The sequence below is a fragment of the Ursus americanus genome, chromosome 17 (genome assembly GCF_024610735.1).
Source record: "Ursus americanus isolate L20-20 chromosome 17, mUrsAme1.1.p, whole genome shotgun sequence".
Taxonomy (NCBI): Eukaryota; Metazoa; Chordata; class Mammalia; order Carnivora; family Ursidae; genus Ursus; species Ursus americanus.
In genome coordinates this window covers 4,465,047-4,488,921 of record NC_142143.1, presented here as the reverse complement: position 1 = coordinate 4,488,921, position 23,875 = coordinate 4,465,047, and the positions used below count along the sequence as shown (strand labels likewise).

At 43.5% G+C, this 23,875-nt stretch overlaps 1 pseudogene; it reads left to right on the top strand.

Annotated features, from left to right (window-relative positions):
• The first annotated feature begins 12,534 nt into the window (after positions 1 to 12,534).
• Positions 12,535 to 22,835, top strand: LOC123780549 (MICOS complex subunit MIC19 pseudogene; annotated as a pseudogene).
• Positions 22,836 to 23,875: the final 1,040 nt, after the last annotated feature.

Genomic DNA, 23,875 nt, shown 5'->3' with positions numbered 1-23,875 from the left:
TGGACCTCGCTCCCTGCACTTCTTGGCCTGTCTGACAGCCTAGCTCCATGCCTGCCACACAGACACACTTTCTAAATAGACTTTATTTTTTTAAAGTAGTTTTAGGCTCACAGTAGAGTTGAACAGAAGTACAGAGTGTTCCCACGCACAGCCTCCCCCATTATCGCCATCCCGTACCCGAGCGGCACTTTACTCACAATTAATCAACCTACACTGACACGTCATTACCACCCAAAGTCCACAGGTGACATGAGGTTCAGTCTTGGTCTTGCACATTCTGTGGGTCTGGACAAAAGCATAATGATATGTATCCATCCTTACAGGATTATACGGAGTGGTCTCCCTGCCCTAAAAATCCGCCATGCTCTGCCTATTCACCCCTCCCGCCTCCAACCCTCGGCAACCACGGATCTCTTTAGTGTCCCTACAGTTTGCCTTTTCCAGAACGCCACAGAATTGGAATTGTGCAGTAGGCATGGGGTTTTTCCAGACTGGCTTCTTTCACCTAGTGATATGCGTTTGAGGTTCCTCCGTGTCTTCGAGTGGCTTCGAATAGCTCATTTCTTTTAGCACTGAATAACACAGGTGTCCTCCACTTGTCAGAAGTTTGTGTTATACCATGCTGTGTTTATGAAAGGCCTATATTAGTACCTGTTTTTGCTAACTGAAAGAAAGCTGAAGACATATGTTGCTTTTACAGAAGGAGGAGGAGGAGGAGGAGGAGAAGCAGCAGCAGAAGAATGGAAAATAGGGTTTAGTGTTTGTTTACTGAGGCAGTGCGCTCCCTGAGCAGCAGGAATGGGGCCGCCAAGCTCCCGCCCCAGGACCACACTCAGCATCTCAGCATCAAGCTGTCAGATATGTGACCTGCGTCTGCGAGCGTCAGTGCCGCATCTTGAGTTATTTTGTGCATGTGTTAGCCAGACGTGTCCTAAGTTATCAGGAATGCCTAAGAAAGGTTATTTTTGGGATCTGGGAATGCTCAAATTTTTTCCATCGAAATTAATGGTAATTGCTTCATCGCTTTCCTCCATTTTGGCTTCCACAGGTTTTCATCGGAACGCCCTCCTTTCAGAGAGCGGGGGATCCCTGCATTCCGTTGTCTGGACGCGCCAGTTGATTTATCCGTTCCCTGAAGAACATCTTGGCTGCTTCCCAGTGTTGGTGATGATGAGTAAGGCTGCTGTAAACATCCGGGGGCAGATTGTTGTGTAGACAGAGTTCTCAACTCCTTTGTGTAAGTACCGATCACTGGAAGGTATGGGGAAAGTATGCTTAGCTTTGTCAGAAACCGCCCGGCTCTCTCCTCCCGGGGCTGCAGCATTCTGCGTTCCCACCAGCACTGAGGGAGAGTTGGAGTTGCCCCACATCCTCGCCAGCACTTGGGGTGGTCTTCTCTCTTCGTGGACCTCCAAGTAGCTCCACGACAGCGCTCTCTCTCATGGCAGGGCGCACACGGCGCTCTCCGCATGGGGTCATAGGATGGTGGCAGCCCTCTCCCAAGAAAGTCCCAGACATCCTCTCCCTTCCTCCTCCTTCCTTCTTGGATCTCTTTCTTCATGCCTTCATGGGTTGAGGGGCCAAGAGTAGTCCCCGAAACTGTCCTTATAAATTCTGCCGAGTGAGATCTGGTGTTCGACTTTCACAGTCTACTGCATCTTAGCATCGCCCTCGAAACTTCAATGTTGAGCTGCCATACCTCAACGAACTGGGAGACAGCCGCCCTGGGTTGTCCAGCGAGATAACACGAGAGAAGAAAATCTGGGTCCAGGGGCCGTGGTTTCCACCGATGGCCCAACCGCACGGTTGCAAAGAAACTCAAACAGCGGAGAATCACTGATTTGCTTTTGGTCCTGCTGGACAGACAGGAAACCAATCACCACATCGGTTCCTACCTTTCTCTTATTTATACCATACACATTCCTCCCACAAACATCATATGTGATTTCTCTCACATTTGGTCCCCTGATGGAAATAGGATTCTGTTTCTTTTCTCCTGTTAATGAGAAGAGCCTCTTTCTATTCAAGGGCATGCCTTGTTCATTAAGGTATTTAAGAGTCCGTGCTCAGTAATCCATCCTTTCCTGTATTCCTTGCCTTCGTTTTGGACCCTGAGAAGCAGACCCTGAAATAGGGATTCGAGCGCCCCTAGTGTATTTAGGAGCTGGATTTGCTTCCTGGGGCTGTGGCAACAAACTGCCGCAAGCTGGGTGCCTTGTAACAAAAGCCGTGTACTCGCTCCCGGTTCTGGAGGTTACAGTCTGACATCACGTGGTCAGCAGGGCTGTGCTCTCTCCGGAGGATCTGGGGGAGAGTCTGCTCCACGTCTTCCTCTTCACTTCTAGTGGTTTCTGGCAATCTTTGCTGTTCTTGGCTTGTAGATAAATCTCTCCAATCTCTCCTTCCGCCATCCCAGGACCTTCTCCCTGTGTGTCTCTCTGAGTCTCTTCCCCTCTTCTTAAGAGAACACCCTAATTCAGTATGACCTCATCTTGTCTTGATTACATCTGCCAAGACCCTATATCCAAATCGGGTCAGAGTCATAAGGATCGAGATTCAGATTCAACATATCTTTGGGGGTGGGGCACAATATGACCCATAATAGAAGGTGACTGATCCCTGGGATGGGCTGGGTGAGGCAGGGAAGGGAAGGATCAGTACAGAGTGTTATCTAGCAAGTTACCCACTGGGTACCTGGAGCTCAACCCAGCTATGCTTTTCTACCTCTTCCCCATTCAACATCAGCCTAGGGCTCCTTCTGGGGCATTAACTCTCCTACACTTCTTTGGTTTGCCCTATGTCCAGGCCCCATATGGTTCCGGAGCCAAAAAAAAGTCCTCAGGACAAGAGTCTCTGGTGCTTGTGGTAAGTAGTTCTCAACGTGTAGAGATGAGGGTTGAGGGAAGGAGAGGGAGCCAATGTGTTGGCCACAAACCACAACAAACTCAGTCTAATTCTATTTAGTGAAAATCAGAACGAAAATACGAGAAATCGGACCCACTTCAGCTCCACCTGAGGTCTTTAATCCTTAACTATCAACTCAAAATGCTAGATGTGGACATTCATAAGGTATGAAGCCCAAAGACTCTGATGCTGTGAGGTCCTGCTATGCAAGCAAGCTGACCACGTACCACAGAGGGGGCCCTCGGAGTGTTTGCTGGTATACGGGCTGTTTCTACCACTTCACCCTCTTTCTTTTGGGTTGAAAGAGCCAAAGCCCTGAATCAAGAGTTGGAAATCGCTAACAACCCTGCCACCTGCTTTATTTTACCCCTTGTGCCGATGCACAGTCAGCACCTCCCTTCCTGGGACATGGGACAGAAAACAGGCCAGGTCTCGGCACGTCTCGTTTCAACAGCCACCGATCACTCTGCCAACAGATCTGATCTGACTCTTGGCTCTGACGCTGACAAACCCCAAGGTGCTGGAATTACAGTGTAACGTGCTTCCTTCAAAAGTGATTAGAGCAAACGTCCTCACTAGGGGAAGGCAACAAGAAGGAAGAGAGAGAAAAATCTGAGTATCTCGGGCACTCCCCTGGAGACACCGTTAGTGCATCTTGGCAATCGTTCATTTTTAGCTCTGTCATAATTCTCAGCAGCAAGTCGTGCTACTAAGAATGAAGGAACAGCTATTAATTCATACACAGACTCATCAAGTAATGGTAAGAAATAGAGAGAAATGAGCTCGGGAGAGGGAAAGCAGAAATCCTCCCATTCATTGAGTCCCACCATAATTGCGCCAGTCTGGCTGTCGAGCTTAAGGGAGGTCCGCCTGCTGACCAACAGCCTGGGCATGCTGCCACTCTCTGGTCCCAGGGCCATACGGGACCATCCTCTTCTGGGGGAGGCCTTCCCAAGCAGGCGTGGCCCAGAGGCACCTCTCTGTTCTCAGAATTGAGACCTGTCGTTTACAGGTTTATTGCATCTTACCCAGCACACAGCTCGGACTGTTGCTTTCCATCATGTAAACACACTGCTGGCTGCCTTGTAGGGTCACTTTTCAAATATTCCCAGTGAGACTATAAATGTGAGGGTAGAGACCTCAGCCCTCCCCCACATGTCCAGAATCAAGTCCTGATTTCAATAAAGCTACTTAAGTAATCTTTGCTACTTTCACTGAGATATACTCCTTGCTGTAGAACAGACACTCAGCAGCCCCAAATGGGAACTTGGAGATCGTGACCATGAGCCTCGGGTCACTCAGAGCTGAGGCTACGGAACAGCGACCAACCAAATCAACAGCGCCTGTCTGCCCAGAGTCGGGGAGCCCCGCTCCGGCCTCCAGCAACCCCCTCACCAAGGGGGCTCTCAAGTCAGGCTGGCTGCACTGTGTTGGAAACATGCAGCCCTATCCCCACAGTCTGATTCCATGCTCTTCGAGAACCTTCTGATTAGAACTTCATTTCCCACGAAGGGTATATTTGCCTGTCCAGAGAGAAGGCAGGGTCTGCCAACCAATACTTTACTCTCCTGGAGAGTTTCATTTCTCATTCGCTGTTAAGCGATCAACTGGAATCCCACACCAGGTCCTCATTCCCAATCTATTATCATGTCCCGAGTGTGTTGGTAGCAGGAACTCCAATGTTTGTCTCCTCAGCACCTCGAGACTGCCGAGAGCTCGGGGCTGCGTGCCTCGAATCAGCAGTGCCCTGAGGGGCAAAGCAGGGCCCTATCCTGGCTGCCTGGGTTGCTCCCCAGTGTCCTGCAAGAGGTGTTTTGGGTATGTTATTTAGGTCTTCCGAACACCCATGGAAGGAGGTGGGTTTGTTATTAGGGGCTCTCCATAGGCAGGAGTGGAAGTCCCTGAAAATGCCCTTTTCCATAGTTGAGATGCTCCCTCCTCTTTGAAGATCTAGTTCAAATCAGACTCCTTTCTACCCAGGAAGCACGGCTTCCCCAGAAGCCGCCTGCACTCTCACTATCTTCCACTGTCCCAGCAAGCAAAGGAAAGGGGCTGTGGTGTGCTAAGATTTCTTCCAGCTGTGGGGTGTTTCCTTAGACTCCGTGGGAGCCAGAAGAGGGGATGTGGAATTTAGCAACGAGACCTGCCTTCAGAGTCACAGCCTCTACGCCCCCGACATTCAGCTGCTTGACATTAGACTGCAAGCTACATCACTGTTGTCACAAGCCACAGGGCACGGTGCTTCCTGACAGACACGAGGCATGTGAATTAAGACAGCAAGTGCTGCACTTGAACGGCAGTTCCAGGGCTGTTTCAATACGCGGACACTCGGAAGGAACAGAAGAAATGACAACCGGGGGATCAGAGGCACGCTAAGGGGAGGCTTGACTGAAGACCATCATTTGGACTTAGTGGAAGGTAACCAACTGCCTAACCACTGTCTGGCCACACGCTCTGCTAACGGAAGTGTGATTGTGAGGATTGCTATGCATGCAAGGGGGCCTAACTGGTCTTAGATCTTCAGAAATTACTTAAAGATGGGACAAAGTCATAATTCTGCTTGGCATTTTTTTTTTTTTAAGCTCAAAGCACAGGAACCATTTTCAAAAAAAATCTTAACGCAATTGACAACCAAGCACTTTTTTCTTAGAATCCTTGGTACTGACAAAGGCAATGAGCATCCTTAAGAGAGTCGAAACATGAAAAACAATCATTGGCTGCCATGATCATTCCCATCCACTCTGATCTCGTTCTTCACTATTTTATACTTTCTCATTTTCAAGCTCTTCAACTGTCCTTTGTAGGCTTGTGGGAATCATTTGCAAAGTCTTAGAAACATTTACCTCATCTCCAACCCTAATTCCCTAAAAATTGTGCGGACTGTTGTTCATGGGAACCCTTGGGTTCCCCCATCATCTTTGGGATGTTCTCTGCATGGCCCAAGGCACACAAGGAAACACTCGCCTGCTCTCTTGAAATAAGCATCGTGCTTTGGGTGGGATCAATGAACTAAACTGGGCCGTGCTTTCTAGAAGGGTGGTGCAGCAAGGTGCCCAAAGCTGCTGGGCTGCGTCCCACTCTGGGTGCTCTCCCTCATTACTTAAGGAAACAAGGGAAAGCAACTATTCCTGGAAATTCCCCGGAGCGAGGAGTAGCTGTTCTCTTAGGAGAATAAAGCATGTCGACCGCTCTGCCATCCTCCTGCTGCACCGACTTCCTGCCTGGTCGGGAAGCCTGATGTGCTTATCAGCCCATTCTGGCTGAAAGGTGTCAGGCAAAGGGCAACTTCTTGGAAGCCAAGAAATGTGGCTTTATGTCTCTTTCATTTGGATGATTGGTGCTGGGTGAGTGTTAAACATACATATGATGAGAGAGGCGTTGTTTTGACCAGTTAGATAGTATCGGAGGCTCCTTCAGATTATCCTGTGCTGGGTAAATCCACATACAGCCGCACAATCCCCAGAGTACCCCGCCGTAAGCCAAATCTCTTACGATGGGTGAAACCTGTATTCAACCAAAGCCTGTCCTTTAATACACACACAGAGTCAAGAAAGGATGCCTTTCAATAGCCAGCTCAGCTCCATAATCCATCTAAAGCACAATCGAGTAGTAACCATCCAATTCACCACACAGATCTGGGGAAACAAATGAGACCACGATTAAGAGCCGCGATTCACTAGTTCCTAAGGAAGTCCCCATTCATGAAGTGCTTCTATTCTAAGTGGGTAAAGAGGAGGACAAAACACTGCTTCTTTTTTCCCCCCTCCACTTCCTTGATGTGCGCATTGTGGGGAAGGGAAGAGCTCTTTGTTGGAGTGAGGGGTGTGGTTATAAAAGAAGGTTTAGTTTTGAGAAAAGAGGAGAGGGGGCAAAATGGGGTTAAGTTGTGCTGACACTCCCCCACTACAAATGCCTAGAGCTCCAGATTAAATATTAAAACTATCCTCTTAAGGGCGTGACTGGGTTTGTGAGAAAGAAAAGGAAACTTCTGGGTGTCAAAAGCAAAGCAGGAGCAGGAATGATGGAAGGAAAACCAGCCCTGAGGCCTGAAGCCAGCAGTCACCTGGCATCTTCTGTCAACCGTGGGAAACAGGAGCTTCCATAGTAGAGGACAAGCGTTGGGTGCGTACACGGCGGGCATTTCCATCAGAAACCCCCGAAAGGGTGAACTAGGAAAAAACCTGCCCTGCAAAGGAGTCAGTAAGGATATGAGTCTGTCTCAGCTTCAACTCTGGATAGAGGGGGAAAGGCTTCCCTGAACATTTTTAGTCACCAGCCAGTCCTCACGCAGATTTGTGGCTTCTATTACCACCACCCACATGGCCAGAAAAAACCCAAACTGAGAATTTGATCCAAAGAGGTCCCGGGTTGGTGGTGCACCCAGCACCCTGACGGAAGCAAACTAAAATCTTCACCCTCAAGCAGGTCCTCAAAGAATTCCCAATTACAAAGTTTCAGGGATCTTTGAACTTCAGGGATCTTGAACTTCCAAACAAAACTTACACACACATGCAGGTGAAGAAATAAGTCTCCATGAGTGAGAGTGGGCAGATAATACATAGCAGACTAGCAAAGTCTCCAGATTTTTGAAAATTATCAGATAGAGAACAGAATATAAGTATATCCAACATACTTAGATTAAAAACAGAGAATTGAAAAATATGAGTAAAAAATAAGAAACTATAAAAAAAAACCCAAACAGGTTTGAAAAAGAATCAACTAAAACTTACAGAAATAAAAAACATAAAACCTGAAATTAAAAACTCTATCAATATTTTATAGGGCGTCTCGGTGGCTCAGTCAGTTTAAGCATCCGACTCCTGATTTTGGCTTGGCTCATGGTCTCAGGGTCATGGGATCAAGCCCCACATTGGACTCTACACTCAGCATGGAGTCTGCTTGGGATTCTCTCCCTGTATCCCCTCCCCCTGCTCATGAGAGCTCTCTATTTCTAAAGTAAATAAAAAAGTAAATAATCTTAAAAAAAACAACCTATATCAATATTTTAAATAGCTGTTAGACACAAGCGAAGAAAGAATTAGTGAACTGGAAGACAGACTTAAAGAAATTACTGAGGCTACAGTACAGACAGATATAAAGATGGAAAACATAAAGAGTGGAGAAATAAGGAAGATGATTCTGATGACGACAGAGGAATAGGAAAGAGATGATAGTTGAGAATCTTCCTAATTAAAGAAACAAATTCTCAAATTGAGGATTCCCAATGAATTTTAATCAATATTTCTTTTAAAAAATCCATACTTTGAAATATTGTTGTGTAGAATATAAAAGACAAAATGGTCTTAAAAGCAGCCAGTATGAAAACAGAGACTACTTATAAAGAGACAATAATTAACTTGATAACTGACCTCTGAACAGCAATAATAAAAGCCAGAAGCCAGTAGAATATGATCTTTGAGAAAATTAGCAGGTATAACTATCTATCTATATATAGATATGTATACACACACACACACACACACACACATGTATTTCAAGAACAAAGACAAAATTAAGTCAAACAAAATTGAGAAAGTTACCAGAAATATATTCTGTTGAAAGGAGCAAATAAAAGATGACTTCAAGGACAGTTATCCCTGAAGAAGAGTCTCAGATGTAAGAGTAAAAGGTGAACAAAGAAAATGGCAAACGTAAGGAAAATCTTGATAATGTACTTACTATATAAAACAATAATAGGATGATGGGGATTAAGGAGTGCACTTGTTGTGAGGAGCGCAGAGTGATGTATGGAAGTGTTGAATTCTATATTGTACACCTGAAGCTAATATAACACTGTATGTTAACTAACTGGAATTTAAATAAAAACTTAAAGTAATTAAATAAATAAATAATAAAATGTTCATCACAATAAAAAATAAAGCAATAACAGAAATTTGTTAGGGTTTTAGTGATCCCAATAAGAAGGATTCCTTTTCCACACATGAATTGTGAATGGCTGTGAAACAGGAAAATATATGTCAGAGAGAAGTACAAATACTGCCTTTATTACTGACAAAACTAATATTGGAAAATGGGAGTTTATATCTACAGGCAATTACATTTCATAATATTGAAACCCAACTTACCCAGACAGCTGCAGGCAGCTCTAGATTTCCACAGCTGCCCCCTGGCCCTCCCTATTGTCAAGTACATGGGAACCTGCCTTTGTACAACTTACAACATGGAGGAGAAGGATCAGTTGTGTTCCTCCTGAGTATAACTCACTTCCAAGAAAAGACAAGGCTACACATGCCTGGTTATCCCTCCCAAACTTACCCATTAGTTCAGTTCAGGCAGAGAAAGGCTAGAAGTGTTATGCTAGTGAATCTCCCTACACACAGAAGGAAAACAGAAGGAATAACAAGTAAACAATATACTCTACAATAGAGACTAATGTTGGGGATGGTGGGCATTAAGTGAAAATACTCAACAACAATAGCCCTCAAGCTAGAAAGGAGAGGACTGGAGTTACAATGTTATAATATCCTTATATTATTTGGAATGATGACAAAGATATTAAATTTAGACTTCATGAAGTTAAGTGTCCTTATTAAAGTTGCAAGGCGAATTATATTAAAAGAATAAAAACCAAGTTTACAATTTGACAACAGCAGAAGGAAAGTTATGGAACGAAAAATAAACTAATTCCCAAAGAGTTCAAGAAAAGATAAAAAAAATTTAATTTGAAAAACAGGACAATACAAAACAGAAAATACAAGACAGTATGCCATAATTAACTCTAATTATGCTAATACAACAATAAATATAAGTGGACTAAACATTCCAGGTAAAAGAGAAAGATTGTCAGATTGGATATGAATAGAAAAAAATGAATACTTTGCTGTTTTCAAGAAACTCATCTAAAACATTAGGTTACAGAAAAGTTGAATGGAAAGTATGAAAAAATATGTATCAGGCAAAACCTTACCAGAAGAAAGCTGGTATGTTAATTACAGAAAAATAGAACTTTCATTTAAAAAATTACTACAAAAACCATAATGAGATGACACTTCGCACCTATTACAATGGCCACTATCAAAAAAAACAAAATCAGAAAAGAAGAACTATTGTTGAGGATGTAGATAAACCGGAACCCTTGGGCATTGCTGGTGAGAATGTTAAATGGTGCTGCTATTGTGGAAAACAGTAAGGCAGCTCCTCGGAAAATTAAATGTAGAATTACCATATGATCCACTGATTCTACTTCTGTATGTATACATAAAAAAACAGAAAGCAGGGATTTGAACAGATATTTTTATACCTGTGTTCACAGCAGCATTATTGACAATAGTTAAAAGGCGGAAGCAACCCAAGTGTCTGTCAGCAAATGAATGGATAAGTAAAATGTGTTTTTACATATATATTTTTAGAATAAAAAGATATATCTTATATATAAATAAATATGTACATAAATATATAAGTAAATACACACACACACACACACACACACACCAGGCTTTAAGAAGGAACAAAATTTTGACACATGCTACAACATGGATTAACCTTGAAGACATGATGCTGAGTGAAATAGGGCAGACACAAAGGGGAAAATATTGTATGACCCCACTATCTGAGGCACCTAGAGTAGTCAAATTCATAGAGAGAATGTAGAATGATGGTTTTCAGGGGCTGGAGGTAAGGGGGAAATGGGGAGCTATTATTTAGTGAGTACAGAGTTTCAGTTTAGAAAATAAAGAGTTCCAGAGATGGATGGTAGTGATGGTCACATAACAATGTAAATGTCCTACGTCAGTGAACTGTACGCTCAAAAATGGTCAAAAAGGTAGATTTTATGTTGTGTATCTTTTATCACAATAAAGACAAAAAATTTGCTACAGATAAAGATGGTCACAGTCACTAGTTAATTTGGGAAGCTGAATAATTAGAAAGATAGAACAATTCTAAACTTGTGTGGATTTAATAGCACAGCTTCTAAATATATAAAGCAAAATCTAAGAGTATTACCAGGAGAAATTCACAAATTGACCATTATGCTTGGGAGATTTTAACACACCTTTTTCCACAACTGAATAAGCAAATGAAAAATCCAATTATATAGTAGAAAAACAAAATTAACAAGTGAGTTAAGGGGCATATTCAGAAACTTACACTTCTGAATATGCTTTCATATACCAAGCATGCAACAGCTTCTGCTGTTTAAATATCATCTTTAAAATAAGGCAATTACAGGGATGCCTGGGTGGTTCGGTTGGTTAAGTGTCTGCCTCTGGCTCAGGTCATGATTCCAGGGCCCTGGGATCGAGTCCTGCATCACTCCCTGCTCAGCAGGGAGTCTGATTCTCCCTCTCCCTCTGTCCCTCCCCCCATGCTCCTTCTCTCAAATAAATAAAATCTTTAAAAAAAGAAGGCAATTACAGTACATATTAATGTAAATAATTTTCTTTTTCACAAGGATAAAAACCTGTCAACACCATCTATATATTCCTGTCCACTCTGTCATATTAACATTCAAAATCATTAAACTTAATGTTCTGTCTGTTCAAAACTATACTAAGGTTTTTAAAAACCATGCTAAGATGCTTATAAAATGTTACAATAGCTCCTTGGAGAAATGGCTGACTCTAGCGCTGGGGCAGAGCAAATACAAGAGAAGCCTGGAGCAACTTGTACCAACTTGTACCAGAAAGAAAAGAAGTGCTAAAAAAAACCAAAATACCTTCACAGCAACATCTAGACTAGTGTTTGACCAAATGTCTGGGTCCCATTAGCCAAAGTGGCACATAAAATTAACCATCAGATGGTTGGATTGTAACATACATAATTTGAAGAGAGATCCAATGGGATGCATGGGCCCATTATCCAAGGGGTCCCAGAGAAGGGGAGGTTTTATCCCAAGCACCTGGAGTTACCATTATGGAGATACCTATGGAGATACCTCGGGCACCATGGAGACAGCATTAACTGAGAGGGGAGGGCTGCAGGGGAGAGCAGACAAGCGACTTAGAGTCGATGGTGGCGATCAGGCTTCGGGGCTTCAAGGTGGGAAGTTCGAGACACCTGTTAGGCACCCAAATGCTGAAGCTGTATACACAACTGGAGTTTGGGGGAGAGGGTCAGGCTGGAGATTAAACTCTCATATACCATCTTCTCTGTGAGCCTTTGGTTAAGCTATCCCACACAGATTCCTAAATTAACACAAATCCTTTGTGCCCCAGTTTGGGATGCAGAAAATAACTATAACTAAAAACCAAGAAGGATGAAACAGAGAGGCCAGCTTTGCAGGCGAGGCAGAGGGGTAAACAGGCTGGATTATAAGGGGTAAGCAGGAGCAGGCCAGTGGAAGAGAGGCCAGAAGGAAAGTGAATGAACCATCCTCGCTGAAAAGATGAGGATGACACTAAACCAGGACCGCCTCCAAAAAGTGGTGACGGCCAGGCGCACGGCATCTCAGCCAGGCATCTTCCTGCGACACGGTTTACGAGCAGGAGCTCACGCGTGGTGTTGTCACGGGGAGCATAGCCTGCAGACTGATCTTCCTGGGCTTGCATCCCACACCCACCGTTTCCCTTGGTCTCGGACAGTAATTCAATTTCCCTGCACCTCCATCCCCCCATCTGTTCAAACAGAAGCACACAGCCGCCCACTCCCCGGGGTTCCTGCGGGAACGAAATGCTACGACTACCTGGCCCCGAGCCCATGCTCCGCAAAGGTGAGCTGGTCATGGTGGTTTGTCTGCCCCACTCCTAAGTCCACGAGAGCCTCAGATCCACTCCCGCTTGCATCACGGCTCATAGTACAGCATTGGGCCCAAGTCAGCCGTTGTCAGCAAGAGTTCGGTGCGTTGAACTAACAAAGAGTGGCTCCCATGGCTCCCTCCCGTGGCGCTGAGGAAGGGAGTGGTACTACTCGAACTCCTCCCGCACCTGTGAGCATCTTCCCTCCCTCCCTCCTGCTCTCCTGGGGTAAGTGTCCCCTGGTACCCTGGGGTCCAGCCCCCACCTTCCCAAGAACTGCATTCTATTCACGCTCTCCCTTCTTTATCTTCAGCCTCCCCTTCGATTCTTCCCTGATGCATGGTAACATGTTCAGGGCTCCTCTGCTTTTAAGAATAAAACCAACCAAACAACCAAACAAAAAAACCCCTCCACACGGCGCTGCCCCTCCAGCTACTTCCCCAATCTCCACACATCTGTTCTGGGCCAAACCTCGGTCAAGTTGCCTGTGCTAGCTTTCCGCAGCTTCTCTGCTCGTCTCTAGGTCCATTGCGAAGCACCCTTTTCCAAAATGGCTTTTTTTAAACATCTCCTGTGACCAATTATTTTGCTAGGTCCAATTGATGTTGTATAATTTTCATCTACGGTAATCCTTCTGCACATTCAAGACCCCTAACCACGCCCCTTCTTAGAACACTAGACGCCTTCTCCTAGCTTTCTGCCCGCATCCCAAGCTGTCCTCAGTCTCCCTGGCTGCCTTACCAAGGATTCTGAGTGCCACTGGAGCATCTCAGGAACGTGCCTTCTCACCCTGAATTCCACCCCTAGGCATTTCCTCCACTCCAGGGCTTCAGTTACTCCTTGGACGACCTATGACTTCCAGCTCAAACCTCCTCTGTGAACTGCAGACCCATATGGATGTATCGCAGGCACCTCACTCCAGTATGTCCAAAACCGAACTCACGGTCTCCATCCCCTCCCCAGACCCAGGCCCCCTCCTTCAGCATACGCAGAAAACTGGGGGTCACCCTTGACTTTCCTGTCCTGCAACCCTCACATTTTACCGATTCTACCTCCTCAAATCAGATTACATGTCTATCAAATCCACCCACCTCCCTCCACCATCCTTGCTGGGGGCGCTGAGGCACTGTCCACAGGACTCCACTGGGAGAGGACAACTGGGAGCTCCATGCCTAGTCTCTCTGGACTGTCTGCTACACATATTACCTTTGCTGATTTCAGTTTTTTAAAATATTTATTTATTTATTTATTTATTTATTTATTTATTTATTTATTTTTTATTCTAGAGAGTGGGGAAAGGGGCAGAGGGAGGGAAGAGAATCCTCAAGCAGACTTCCCATTGAGTGCAGAGCCCAATGTGGGGCTCGATCCCAGAAGCCCCGAGGTCATGACCTGGGCTGAAATCAAGAGTTGGCCACCTGACCAACTGAGCCACCCAGGCACTCCACCTTTGCCAATTTTAATCTATATCCTTTCATGGTAACAAACTGTGACCATGATCATAAGCGCTTTTCTGAGTTCTGCGACTCCTCCGAGCAAATGTTGAAACTGAGAGTAGTCTTGGGGACCTCCAGCACAGCCCCAAGGAGTCAGATGCTGAGAATCATGATTATAGTCTTGGATGTAAAAGAAAGGAGGGAAATGGGAGTAATCTCAGTTTCTGGTAAGACTAGATCTGTATCCCCAAACCCCAGGCCATGCTGATAGTTGTCTTTGGGCTGGGCTGGGAGAGATGGAAAGAGTAGCTGGAGAGCAGAAGCTACTGGAAGTGAGTAACACAGAGACCCATGATTAACTTGAGAAGGCACGCTTGTACTGGCTCTCCTCCCTTCCTGCTGCACTCTCCCGGTCTCTGGAATCCCTCACTTTCAAAATAAACTATGAAGATATGTGCACATCCTTGTCTCTGGCTGCGTTCTGGGTGACCCCAACCCAGTCTGCATATGTCAATCAATACACAGGGATATTGATGGCTCATGGGGGGTTGTGGCCTCGCTCCCTCTGTGCAAGGGAAGAATCTGGGCGCTTCCAGGCGTGTGTGTGCACATGGGGCCTGAGGTGCTCACGGGTGCAAGCTGGGTCACTGTGGGGCAGAAGCAGGAGCCATGGTGGAACCACCAGCACCTGCCAGGTCACCTTTGAGGCGGATGACCATGAGAACACCACCATGGTGAAGGGCAGCCGGTTTCTGAGAAATGTGATTGATTGTATGAGGGAAAGCACCCCACCTGGTTCGAAGGCTCAGCAGTATTCTGGCTGTTCTGGTGCCTTAGTGTCTGACACAGAAGTGAAAAGAGTAGCTGAGGGGCTGGCATTGGAGCAAGCCAAGAAAGAGTCCGGAATTCAGAAACGACTAAAGCAAGGCAAAGAGCTGGACCAAGGGAGGCCTTTTGCCAATAAGCAGTTAACTGGAGCTATTCCTCGAGAGAGAGGGTATCAAGGGAAGAGGCGCGAGCCAAGGCACAGCACCTGGTGAAGCAGCTGGAAGAGAAGGATGGAGCGATGAAGAAGTAGGGTGCATTCTACAGAGAGCAGCTGGCTGGACTCAAGGAGAGGCGCTCAGAATTCCACAAAGTCACCACTGAACAATATCCGAAAGATGCTGGGGAGGGGGAAGCAACGTTGAACTGGTATGAGTTTCATCCTGTCTGTGCTGATCTGCAAGCCCCAGTTCTCCAGTGTTACCGCCAGAACACCCAGCAGAGGCTCAGCGGCTCTGCCCTGGCCAACCAGTATGTGCGCTGTGTACGGAGCATGCTTGAGAAGGGAGCGTCAAGTCAGCTTCTAGAACAAGCAAAACCCCTCGATGCTAATTCTGGAGGCAGAACATTTTTTTCCCCTAGTGAGAAAGGAACACTTTTAAAGAGAAGGGGACTAGAGCAAGGCACCAGGGAGCAGACCCAGCAGGGGAGTATCCCAGTCTGATGAGCTGCGGTTTGAGAAGCTGAGGCCTAGCTCGGTGTCGGCCAGCAAGGACACACTGCAGTGTTAGTCAACCCCATTTATGACGATGGAAAGGCAGAGGCAGCCCTCTCTACCTTTTTAACTTCCCATTCAACTTTCTCTTCTTACCAAGCTCCGTGGGTGGGTGAACCCTCATTCCAGCAAAGCTAGGGGTCGAGATGGGGGCTAAGGTAATTGGAGTGGTTGATGGGGGGGCACCAAACCTCGATCTCGGCCCGGCGGTGCTGGATGGAGTTGTCTAGGCTGTGGTGTGTTGGTTTTCTCTCTCCTCCTTGACTGCCTAAGGAGGTACATTTTAACTGATGCCGATCATGCATGCAAGGAGACAAGGAGAGAAAAGTGCACCTCTTTTACTGGAGTAGTGTTTATGATTACAGGTGGAGTAAGGCATTTCCTATCAACATGAAGGCCGTCTTGGCTTATACGACCTCTTCTCTACCATGAAAACAGCCATCTTTACTTCACTCACTGCCAATATTTTCCAAAGGGGATAAAAAGGAGAGAAGAGTCTTATGTGTTTTCTATTCCCAAGTATCACGAGGCCCAGACACTGGCCAGGATCCTAGAGCAAAATGGAGCAAATGCTACTGGACACCTCCTGCTTCCCTAACGGGACTGCACTTCTCTCCACCAAAGAACCATATCCTTTTGTACCCCGCCGATGCTTAGCATATGGGGAGTTCCTAAAAACACTTGCTGAGCTAGACTGGATAATTAATTTTAAGATTTGCCTGTGTGTTGTCATGATGCAGATACAGTTTGTTATTGTTCAAATGATTTATTATTTGGTGAACCCAAATACAAAGGATTTGGCTGAGAACTAGGCTCTAGAGCCACGTGGGTTGGAATTCAAGCTCCGGTCCTCGGCTAACTGGCTGCGGCACAGCATCATCTCTCCGTAAAATGATACAACTGGATTTTTCTGCTGAGAGAAAATACATGTCCATCTAGAATTCCCTTTCCAGCTAAACGTCAATACAATGAGGGAGAGAAGAGGGTTTTGTATTTTTTTTAAGAGACTAAAAGAATACCGCTCTAAAGATTGTCACTGAAAGAAATACGACAGGATTTATTTCAGAAAGAAACCATTTGGAAGAGAGAAATTTCAGATAAATTGTTGGACAGGGTAATTGGCAGCTACGTGGCAACTCTAACTCAGCGCTGTCTAAAGACACCAGCACATAGGGGCATCCGGGTGGCTCAGTTGCTCGGGCATTGGACTTTTGATTTCAGCTCAGGTCATGAGGTCAAGCCCTGTGTCAGGCTTTGTGCTGAGCGTGGAACCTGCTAAAGAGTCTCTCTCTACTTCTCCTTCTGCCCCTCCCCCTGCTCGCACACACTCTCTCTCTAAAAACAAAACAAAATAAGACAAAACAAGAGCGCTAGTAAGTGATTTGAAGACTATAAAAATGAGATGGAAGTGAAATAAAGGACAACAATGGAATAAAGATAGGAGGGGTGTTTGGATTAAAGCATTTAAGGTTTTGGTATTATTCAAGACTAAAGGAGAGATAGTAATTAATTTCAGATGAGTCAAAATGAATGTTAAGTATGGAAAGAGAACAAAACTTCAAACTTTAAGGTGGGGTGGAAGTGGAGGAAAGGATATAATGAAAGCTCAATCCATCCAACCAAAGATAAGAAGAGCTTTTTGGGGCACCTGGGTGGCTCAGTCAGTTAAGTGTCTGCCTTCAGCTCAGGTCGTGATCCCAGGGTCTTGGGATCGAGTGCCAAGATGGGCTCTCTCCTTGGTGGGGAGTCTGCTTCTCCCTCTCCTCCTGGCCCTCCCCACCACTTGTGTTCTCTCTCTTTCTCTCTCTCAAATAAATAAATAATATTTTTTTAAAAAGGAGTTTTTTAAAAATCAAATAAATAAAAAACGTAAAAGTAGAAAGTACAAAAGTAGGTGGCAGAAATGAATGCATACGTATCTACAGTCACTATAACTGCACACGGAGTAAAGTTACTACTGGAAGACAGAGATCACAGATGAGGTAGAAATAAGAAAAATGCACCTGTATGATATTTGGGGGAAACATAGCAAAGCTGAAGCACCTGACAGATTGAGACTAGAAGGAGGGGAAGATGTGTTACTAGGCAAATATTACTCAAAAGAAAGCCGGTACAGTTATTTTAGTATCAGAAAAAAACTAAAAGATGGAAAGTATCATTACAGATAAGAGGCTATGATAAAAGGAACATTTTCTCACAAAGGTACAAAATTTCTGAACCTGTTTTGAACCTAACAACATAATCTCAAAACACATAAACCCCAAATTGACAGCATTATAAGGAGAGATTGACAAATCCACAAAGTGGGAGAATACACCATCTTTCCAAGGACATTATTGAACATTTATGAACACTGATCATATATGAAGCTATAATGCAAGACTCAACAAATACAAAAAACCCAATAAAAACCAATTCCTTAATTCACTATTATAAAATCAGTGACAAAAAATAAGCGAAAAATGTCTATAAGTTACAATTTTTGAAAATAAACTTCAAAATAATTCATGAGTCAAAGAACTCAGCAACTATAATTTAGGACTGAGTAATCATATTTTTACACTTCCCCTCCACCGTTCCACTCCACCCCATCTTGACCAGTGCTGTTAGAGACAAAACACTGACAAACACACACACACACACACACACACACACAGGATGCTGGAAATGAAGAAACAAAACAGTCATTATCTGCAGAGGCTCCAACACTGAAAATCAAAAAGGATCAAGCAGAAGCTATTGCTAGGATAGAGTTCAATAAGATTGCAGGATATAAGATGAAATCCAAAAGTTAATTATTTGTCTATATGCCCACAACAAAGAGCTGGAAACTAATTTTTAAAGAGGTACCACTTTATAATAGTTACAAAGTATTTAAGGTATCTAGGAGCAAATCAAACAAAAGATGTGTAAAATCATAAAACCTTTTGAGCAACAAATGGTTGAGGAAACTTGATATTTTAGAGGTGGGAATTCTCAAACTAATATTAAATGTTAATATTAAATGCAATTTCACACAAAAATCTCAACAGGGCTTTTGGAAGGACTTGTAAACTGATTCCAAAATGTATATGTAAGTGCAAAGGGCCAAGTATGACCGAGAATGCTTTGCATAGTCTACGGCCATACCACCCTGAACGCGCCCAATCTCGTCTGATCTCGGAAGAATGCTCTGCATAATGCAGGGAGACTTACTTTGCTAGTTATGAAGACTTACTGCAAAGTCATTATAATTAAGTTACTGGTATGAGATAACATATTGTGAATCAAAATACAGAGAGCCGAAACAGACTTGTGCATATATGAAACACAACACATGGCGAGCTGGTATTACAAAAAGAGAAAGATTTAATAAATGAGGCTTGACACAGTTGTTTCCTACACCAGCTTGGACACAGCTGGTGAGAGCTAGGGAGGGAACAAAGGACCCTGTTTTCCAAATCCAAATACTGGTGATGCCAGCTCTGGTCACTGACTGCTGCTGCTGATGAGAGGTGCAGGCAGAAGTGAGCAGCCATTGCTGTTGCACCTCCCCCCACTGTTGCAAGCCCCTCCCCCTCAGGCTGAAGTGACTTCTGGGGATCTAAAGCGACAGTGCCCCTTTCTCCCCCCCCACCTTCATTCTTCTCTTTTTTCCCCTATTGGGAGCCAGACATTAAAGACTAGGACATTCCCAAACACTTGCATATAAGGGAAAAATTAGAAAGTGATCCATGCATGCTTAGGGAAAGGCCTGGAAAAGACCCAAGAAGACCTTAAGTTTACACCTTAGGTTGATCTTCAGCACAGAGACAGCTTACAATTAAAAAAATAATAACAAAAAACATCAAATCCTGGGAAAGAGGGAGAATTTGATTTCCAGCATTACCACATTATTAGATTCAAATGTCCAGCTTTCAACAACAACAACCACAAGGCATGCAAAGAAGCAGGAAAGTATGGCCCATTCAAAGGGAAAAAACAAAACAGAAACTGTCCCTAAAAAAGACTTGATAGATCTACTAGACAAAGACTTTAAAACAACAGTCTTCAAGCTGTTCAAAGAACTGAATGAAGATGTGAAGAAAGTCAAGAAATGATGTAGGAACAAAATGGAAATATGAATAAAGGAACAGTAACCCTAAAAAGAAACCAAAAAGAAATTTTGGAACTGAAAAGTATGACAACTTAAGTGGAAAATTCATGAGGCACCTGGCTGCCTCAGTCAGTGGAGCATTCGACTCTTGATCTCGGAGTTGTGAGTTCGAGCCCCGTGTTCGGTGTAGAGATCACTTTAAAAAAATCTTAAAAAAAAATCCATGAAATGGAAAATTCACTACAAAGATTCAAAGACAGATCTGAGCAAGCAGAAGAAAGCATCCCTGAACTTGAAGCTAGGACAGTGGAAATGATCAAATCTCAGCAATAGAAAGAAAAAAAGACTGAAAAAAATGAGCAGACCCTAATAGACCTGTGGGACACCATCAAGGAGCCAAACATGTATACTGTGGGAGTCCCACAATAGGAGAAAGAAGCAGAGAGACTACTTGAAGAAATAATAGCTGAAAACTTCCTAAACCTGATGAAAGACATGAATATAAACATTCAAGAAGCTCAATGAAGTTCAAGTAAGATGAATTCAAAGACACCCACACGAGCACAATATAATTAAACTTGTGAAAGACAAAGAACAAATCTTGAAAGTCGTAAGAGAGAAGCAAATCATCATATACAAGGGATCCTTGATAAGACTATCAGATTTCTTATCAGAAATTTTGGAGACCACAAGACAGGGGACCAATATATTCAAAATGCTGAAAGAAACAAAATAACTCCATCAACCAAGAATCCTATATCCTTCAAAAGTGAGGGAGAAATTAAGACATTCCCAGATAAATAAAATCCGATGGAGATCATTACCACTAGACCTGCCCTGCAAGAAATGCTCAAGAGAGGGGCGCCTGGGTGGCTCAGTCGTTAAGCGTCTGCCTTCGGCTCAGGGCGTGATCCCAGCCCGCATTGGGCTCCCTGTTCTGCTGGGAGCCTGCTTCTTCTTCCTCTCCCACTCCCCCTGCTTGTGTTCCCTCTCTCACTGGCTGTCTCTCTCTCTGTCAAATAAATAAATAAAATCTTTAAAAAAAAAAGAAAGAAAGAAATGCTCGAGAGAGTCCTGAGAGGTGAAATAAAAGGACACCAGACAGTAACTCAAAGCTGTATGGAGAAATAAATATATCAATAAAGGTAAATATGTGGGCAATTGTGTAAAAGCTAGTATTGTAGCACTGGTTTGTAAATGCATTTTTTAAAAATTTTCTCCATGATTTGAGACATACATTTAAAAGAATTATTAGTCTAAAAGCTAGTATTACTTAACTTTGGTTTATAACTCCAAATTTTTTTCTACATAATTTAAGAGATGAATGCATTTACAAGAATTATTAATTTATGTTTGGGCATACAATGCATAAAGTTATAATTTGAGGGACATCAGTAACCAAAAGGCGTGAGGACACAGCTGTAAAGCAGCAGAGCTTTTGTATGTTATTGAAGTTAAGATGGTATAAATTCAAATTAGAGTGTTATAACTTTAGGATGTGAAATGTAATCTCCATAGTAACCACAAAGAAAAGAGCCCTAGAATATATACAAAAGGAAATGAGAAAGGAATTTAAACATTTTGCTACAAAAAAATCAACGAAACACAAAAGAAGGTAGTAACAGAAATGAGGGATAAAAAAGCTATAAGATGTACAGAAAATACCAAATGACTGAAGTCCTTCTTATCAGTAATTACTTTAACTGTAAACAAAATAAATACTCCAATCAGAAGACCGAGTTTGGCACAATGAATAAAAATGCATGATCCAACTATATGCTGTCTAGGAGAGACACTTTAGATCCAAACACACAAATAGCCTGAAAATGAGAGGCTGGGAAAGATATTCCAGGCAAATAGTAACCAGAAGAAAGCAGGGGTGGCTCTACTAATATCAGAGAAAATAGACTTTAAATCAAAAAAGGATACAAAAGACAAAGGAGGACATTATATATTAATAAAAGGTTTAAAACAATAAGCTATAACAATTATAAACATTTATATACCTAAACATTTGTCCATTTCATGTAGGTTATATAATTCCTTAGCATATAATTAGTCATAATATTCCTTAGAGTGTTTTTATTGCTTTAAGTCTGTTGTGATGTTTCGTCTTTTATTTCTCATTTAAAGTTTGAATGTTCTCTCTTCTCTTCTTGGTCAGTGTACCTAAAATTTCATTAATTTTATCTTTCTTAAAAATCGATTTTTGTTTTTTCTTGACCTTTATTATATTTTTCTTTCATTTATTCCCACTCTTTTTTTAAATTTCTTAGAGTAGAAGTTTTGTTCATTGATTTGAGATCTTTTAATATAAATTTCATTCTATGCATGGCATTTGCTGCTTTCCTTAAGTTCTGGTATATTGGTTTCATATTCTTTCATCTCTGTGCATTTCCTAGTTTCTCTAGTGATTTTCCTTGACTATTCATTATTTACGAGTGTCCTGTTTAAATCCCGTATTTTTAAATTCCCCAGATTTCCTTCCTTTATTGATCTCTTATTCCATTGCGGTTTGAGAACATACTTTGTATGATTTCAATCGTTTTAACTTTAGGAGGCTTTATGCCTAACATATGGTCTATCCTGGAGAATGTGCCATGTGCACTTGAGAAGAATGTGTATTCTGCTGCTGTTGGGTGAAGTGGTCTAAAGACACCTGTCAGGTTTAGCAGGCTTAGAGTGCTGTTTAAGTCATCCGTTTCCTTGGGGATCTCCTGCCAAGGTGTTCTGTCCATTACTGACATGGGATATTGAAGTCTGTAACTATTATTGTGAATTGTTTCCTTCTTTCTTCAATTCTGTCACTTTTGGTTTCATGTACTTCGGTCTGTTCTTTAAATGGAAGGTTAGTTGATCTTTGGAGGTCCTTAGTCCACCATTCCCAAAGTGCTTCCACCTTTGATACCTTAATTTTTTTTAAGATTTTAATTAATTAATTAATTAATTAATTTTTCTCCCTCAGCACACACCACCCACAGAGGAAAGGCCATGAGCACTCAGTGAGAAGGCAGCCATCTACTGGTCAGGAACAGACCCTGTTAGAGCTTGATCTGGGACTTTCCACCTCCAAAACAGTGAAAATACATGTCTGTTGTTTAAGCCACCCCACCCGTTTTGTTATGGCAGAGTTCTATGCCATGTTCGTCTCTAAAGAGAGGCAGATGGCTCAGACAAAGCCCTAGGCTTTAGGAGCACATCATCTAGTAAGAAGGGACATCTCATGAGAATACAATGTGACCAGTGCTTCCAACTCAGCCTGGGAGTTCTGAAAGGCTCCACAAAGCACACACTTGAGCAAAGTTTTGAAGGAGGTCTGACCAGGAGAAGAAATGGCAACCCAGGAAGAGAGAACCTCCAGCAAGGGCTGAGACTTGAAAAGGCAGATGTAGTTGGTGAACATGGAGAGGCCAGAGGGTGCAGAAGGCATGACAGGGAGCGTTGGGAGAGGAGACGGAGCAGATGCACTGGGGACGGGGCGTGAAGGTCCCTGAGTGCCAAGACCAAAGAACCTACATTTCAACATAGGAGGGTATCAGTCAACAGATTCACTTACTAGGGCTTCCAGAATAAACTACTACAGACTGGCTATCTTAGCAACAGAAATGTATTTCCTCACTTTAGAGGTGAGAAGTCTGAACTCAAGGTGTCAGCAAGGTTGGTTCCCTCTGAGGCCTCTCCCTGTGTCCTCACATGGTCATCCCTCTATATATGCATCTGTGTCCAAATCTCTTCTCGTAAAGATGACGTTCATATTGGATTAGGGCCCACCCTCATGACCTCATCTTAATTACCTCTTTAAAGATGCTACGTCCAAATGTGGCCGCATTTTGAGTTATGGGGGTTACAACGTCAACATATGAATGATGGGGTTGGGAGGGTGGGGGACACATCAGCTCAGAACAAACAAGTAGCCCAGGTAGAACCCAAGTGAGTTTAGGACGTCATCTGCTAGAGGACTGATTCTTTTTATGCCATTTGTTCACCTTTCCCCAGTGGATTCCCAGGTTTTGAAGGATTTCATCTGCCAACCTACACTTATTAACTTACAAATTCTTCATTTATAAAAATCAAAGACAGTGTGTCAGTCAGATCTGATCAGCAGGCTACATTGAGAACTACCATACTGAGTTGATAACGTCTCAACCGAGAGGGAAATTTGACATTTACATCAACCTATGATGACTCGTTGTGGGGGGTGTGTGTGGCTAGAAACAGACGTTCT